Genomic DNA, 6,281 nt, shown 5'->3' with positions numbered 1-6,281 from the left:
AACATGTTCTGGTTAAGCTACTTTCTTGAGTCACAGTCACTAAATCATTTATATCTGGAGTTACGGAACTCCAAATTAAGATCCGTAATTTTTTCCAGAAACTATACTCATATATCTTTCCACCATAAAATTTTCAAAATTTTTGGTCCATCCAATAAGTACAGTTTATTATTCAAAGTCTCCCCTATTTCGTTGTTTGATAGCTTTGACCTTTCTTCACTAAAATTTATTTATCTCATAGTACGAGACTTGGATAATGTTCCCGTTAAAAGTAGACTCATAAAATATTCTAATAATATAAATTATAACCCATAATTATTTTTCTACAATTTTTAATGATTTTTACAAGTCAGAACAGGGGATCTCGAATTCACTCTGATACTGTCTTACAAAAATTAGAATATCACATAATATACAACTCTTTTGCTCCCCTGTTTCCTTTATATAAAAATAGACTCGTTAAGCTTTAATTACATAATTTATTTGAAGTTTAATTCAACTTACACAATTTTTGGTGAATTTTCAAAGTCACACAACTGCTGTTGTCCAACACTGTTTTACTATTAAAATTCACTCTTACATAATTTCACTTAATCCACTTTGTCTTAACGAAGTTCACTCAAATATCGAGCATATTGCTCAAAATTTTCTTAAACATATACCTGCACTTATTCATCATATAATCATGTTCACATGTATTTTTACTTAATCGATTTTCTCGTTGAACTCTTCGGAATAATAACTGATACTCAGTTGCCTGCACATATTTTCACATTTGTAGCCAAAGCTATCTGGTACGCATAGTAGTCTACACTTAGTACTACACATGCGACCAATTATTCGGTACACGTAGTAGCCTGCACTTAGTACTACACACGTGACCTAACCATCTGATACACGTAGTAGCTTGCACTTAGTACTACACACATGACCGAAGTTATCGGGTACGCATAGTAGCTTGCACTTAGTACTACACATGCGACCAATTATCCAGTACACGTAGTAGCCTGCACTTAGTACTACACATGTGACCTCACAATAGATCATTCGTATCGTTTCTATTCCGAAGGCTCAACCGGGAAATTCCTCACTTTCCAACATGTTACAATTTATTCATAGTCCTTTTTCAATTTGCAATTTACAAAAAATAATCATTTTATAGGCAGCCACATTTCATATGATAACAAGATATAATAAAATAAAAAATAGATAAATTATTTACGTACAAACTTACCTCGAATCCAGAAATGGCAATTTACCATTCTAGTCCATAACCTTGTATTTTCTCGATTTAAGCCCAAATCTCGATTTCCTTGATCTATAATATCACATTTAGCCTACTAATTAGTCACACTATTCATATGGGTCTAAAAATCATATTTTTACAAATTTTCATTTTGACCCCTAAACTTTTGCATATTTGCACTTTTGCCCCAAGGTTCGGAAATTAAACATCTTCTTATTTCTTATGTTTTATGACATGCTGATCATTTTTCCCTTCTATAGAAACATAAAATTCTCACTCTAACATGTACTTATGAACATTAGATATTTTTACTGATTATACTGTTTTTCTCGTTTTCACGTAAAATCGCTTAGCAAAAGTTGTTTAACAAATTTCAAGCTTCATATTCTACCATTAAACATCAAAATACATGTATATCATTCATGGGTAAATTTTTAAACATAAATCCTAGCTCAAAATAATGGTAGAAATGAGCAGATCATGTTATCGGGATTTCAAAAATACATAGAACATTAAAAACGGAGCTCGGAATCACTTACTATTAAACTTGGAAGTTTGGCCAAACCCTAACCATGGCTGCTCTTGGTACATTCTACTGTAGCAAGAGGAAAGGGACACATTTGGAGTTGAAAATTTGTCTTTTAATTCATTTTACCCCTAAATGACCAAAATGTCCTTTTTACTATTCTTTAATTTTACCCAATCAAGGCCATTTTTGTCCAACAAGTTATAAATGGTTTAATTATCATTTAAGGACCTCCCATTTAAAATTTCATAACAATTTGATACCTCTAACATGTAGAACTCAACTTTTGCACTTTTTACAATTTAGTCTTTTTTACTAAATTGAGTGCCCAAATGTCTTTCAAACGAAATTTTCACGAAATCATTTCGTGAAATCGTAGACCATAAAAATATAATAAAAATAAAATTTTCCTCATCGAATTTTTGGTCCCAAAATCACTGTTCCGACTAAACCCAAAATCAGGATGTTACAAAGTAAGTTGTTTAAAGGTTAATCAGGTTAAATCCTAAATGTCTCTATCATCTCAATATATCAAATCAATAATGTAGTTTCGACATGTATAATCGAAGCAAGTTTTAGAATAATAAATCAAGTTAACTTACTCACAACTAAAAATAAAATAAGCACAAAAAATATATGCTAAAACTTACAAAAAATTATGATTTTGATGTCAAACTTGTAAATTTAAAATTTCAATATAATGCTTCAATTCAGGGAGACAACCTAAAATAGTAATTTCTAAAAAATAGCTTATCATGTTTGACCCTCTCATGTCTTAAAATATAAATCAAATAATACACAAAAATCCACAAATTAATACTAAACAGAATCAATAAAAACTCCAAATTAAAAAAATTAACTTTAATGATAGGTGTGAGAAAATTACTTAAAAAAAAAACAATTCAAGGCCTATATCACATAAATATATAAAATCCTCCCCACACTTAAGATGTACATTACACTCAATGTACAAACAAATATAATCATAAGAAGCAATATATCAAAAGAGAGGAAAGAACTAAAATTGCCTTGAATTTAGATGATTTCGCCAGAATAGTAAAATCTAGAAATGTAGGACATCCTAAATTAAGTACATGGTTCTAAGCACACTAATAAGAAAATAAACAAAAATAAAATAAGATAAGGAGATGACAAAACAAATAGAAAAATAGCCGAAAAAATAACAATAAAGTGCATAATAAAATAAAATAAAACATATATGTTCGAAAAATAAAATAAAAACAAATAAAAATAAAGATAGTTTGAGGGACTTTTGGATGCGTGATGACGACGAAGATAGAGTTTGGGTTTGATGAAATAGGGTAGTAAAGAAACAAAAGAAAAAAACTAACTTTAAAAGAAATGGTACACGACCATGTGCCAAGCCATGTAAGCCACACGGCCATTTATCTCTATGAGGATATGTGGCCTATCAAAAACTTTTAAAATTTGCTCCAGTGTTCACACGACCTGTATGTCTAGGTTGTGTGCACCATACAACCATGTCACCAAACCGTGTGAATCCACTCAGACCGTATGTGTCACAAAAAAAATTAAAAAGTTAGCTCTAGTAGTCACATGGTTCATGATATGCTCGTGTATTTAGGCCATATGTGTCACACGGTCGTGTGAGGTCGTGTGGGTTCATTTAGGTCATGTGGGTTTATTGTTCGCTTCTTCCATGACCATGCCAAGGGGTGTGTGAGTCACACGGCTATGTCTCCAGGTCGTGTAACTTTCTGTAAATGTGTGGCTCCTAAGATTTTTTGCCCCGTATGCATATAGGTATGTGCCCATGTCATGTAAGTTACATGGCTGTGTCGTCAGGCCGTATGGTTTACCCTAAACCGTGTTGACCATTTTTTTTTATTTTTTTAAGAAATAAAAATAAACATACTAAGCATGGAACAAAATTAAACGAAATAAAAAAATTCAAATTACCTGCCGAGAAATGCTTATTTAAAGTCTAAACTCGACTTTCCTTTTCAAGTTCACGGTTAAGTTAGATTTTGGAGCCGGAGCTTCTCTCTCTTGTTATCAATATTACCACCAAGATAAAGTTTAAGTTGATGATTGTTTACCTTAAATGTGTCATAATCAGGGTGTGTTACCTTAATGGTTTTGTATGGAAATACATTTTGTACTACAAATGGATTTGATCATCTTGAATTAAGATCTTTAGGGAAAATTCGTGGATCTAAATTGTCCAACAGCACTTTGTCTCTAAGTTTGAATTGGTTTGTCCTCTTTAAATGCATACCATGGCATTGCTTTGTTACCTCTTTGAACGTTCTCAGGTTATCATCAGTCTTTGTTCGCCACTCATCTAATTCATCGAGTTGCACCATTCTTTCTTCACTTGTCCCTTGATTTCTATCACCTTGAACAAGATATAGTTCTAAAATGTCTTCATGAATGATTTCCTACAAAGCATGTTGAGATACATGATTACTAACATTAATAGAAGAACGAGTATCATCTCGCTCACCAGAAACTCTCACAAAATCACGTGTTTGAAAAGTAACCTCTTCATCACCTACCCTCAACACAAGTTCACCATTATCCACATAAATAATAGTTCAAGCAGTGGCTAAAAAGGTCAATCTAAGATCATGGACACCTCAATTGTAATAGCTCAAAATTGGGTCTAGTTGGAACAGAAGTTTCGGGACCACAAAATCTGAGATATAAATAATTATTTTATGATTATTTTGAGGTCTATGATATGATTACATGATTATGTGAAAATTTCGTGAAGAAATTCTATGCATAAAGTGCTTAATTTGAAGTTAGGGACTAAATTGAATAAGTTGCAAAACTTGCATTCTAGAAGTTTCTAGTATGAAATTGCTTTGAAATATTAATTAGGAGGTCTTAAATATAAATTTTACCAATTTCTAAGTTATGGACAAAAATTGGACATGGATGGAATTTTTGGAAAGTTTAGTAGTAAGGGCATTTTGGTCATTTAGGGGTAAAATGAATTAAAATACAAAATTAAAAGTCAATTTTGCTCATCTTCTTCACCATGGACGTGTATACCAAGGGAGACTCCATGGCTAGGGTTTTCAAGCTTCCCAAGCTCAATTGTAAGTCCGTTCTAACCCCGTTTTTCAAGTTCTTTACGTTTTTAGAGTCCCGGTAACTTGATTTAGCTTATGCTAGCAATAATTCAACCTAGGGTTCATATTTGGAAAAATACCCATAGGTAAAATTTGTGTATTCTGGTGTTTTATAATACAATATGAGGTTTTAAATTATGTTAGACAACTTGTGCTACTCGGTTTTAAGTGAAAACGAGCAAAAGGGCTTATTCGGTAAAAATACCTAATAGTCATAAGTATATGTTAGAGTGAGAATTTGATGTTGCCATAGAAGGGAAAAATGATTAGCATGTCATAAAACATAAGAATAAGGGATGAAGTTTAATTCCCGAGCCTAGGGGCAAAAGTGTAAATATGCAAAAGTTTAGGGGTAAAATTGTAATTTTTCCAAAGTTTGAGTTAAGGACTGTTTGAATAGTACATTAATTAAATAAGTAAAATATGATGTTTTAGATCCCGGAAAATGAGATTTGAACCTAGAATGAGAGAAAAATCGAAAATTAGGAAAGTTGGTAAAATGGCCGTTTTAGTATCGAGGTAAGTTCATATGTATAATAAGCATTAATTTATGCATTTTTCAATGTAAAATTGATATATTTACTATGATTTCCGAGGTGTTGAAAGTATGTAAGTTGGTATGATAATAATACAGCAATAATGCTGTAATTTATATTTGAAAGTTAAATTTAGTGAATTAATTGAATTATGTTAAATTAAATGTTTATGGTGCCCAGTTTATGAATTGATTTAAAAATATGTCTATGGTACATGAAGTGCATTGAATTATCATACGTAAATGTGATTTCTATGATTACGGATATTATGAGAAATTGTAAGTTCATATGATTTTTAATAAGGCAATGTGTAATTTAATGTTATTGCCTTGATATTAAATGAGATGTAAGTTTATATGTAAGTAATACATCACTATTACTTGTATTATGATATTTTATAATAATATTGGAAATATGTTTGTGGATAATTACTTGATTGGTGAAATTGTTGGAAAAGAGAGAGAAATCCCGGTTGAACCTTCGGAAAGATTGGATGATACAGATGGTATGTAGCTAGGTCACATGTATGGTGCTGAGTGCACATCATGTGTACAAGAGAGCTACGAGACATTATGATGTAGCTAGGTCGCATGGGTTATACTATGTGTACACCATGTAGACAAGAGAGCTACGGGATATATGTAGCTAGGTCGCATGCGTGGTTCCAAGTGAAGGACACCATGTAGACAAGAGAGCTACAATATAAACTGGCTAGGTCACATGGGTGGTACTAAGAGTTCACCATGTGTACAAGAGAGCCGAACTATATGATGGGTGGAGCTATGTGCTGAAACCACCAAGTATCGAGGATTGATCCGAAGTGTTCAACAGGAGACTCTCTATGTATTGCT

Source organism: Gossypium hirsutum, chromosome A12 (assembly GCF_007990345.1).
Source record: "Gossypium hirsutum isolate 1008001.06 chromosome A12, Gossypium_hirsutum_v2.1, whole genome shotgun sequence".
Classification (NCBI taxonomy): Eukaryota; Viridiplantae; Streptophyta; class Magnoliopsida; order Malvales; family Malvaceae; genus Gossypium; species Gossypium hirsutum.
The sequence above is the reverse complement of the archived record's forward strand: the minus strand, read 5'-3'. Positions refer to the sequence as shown.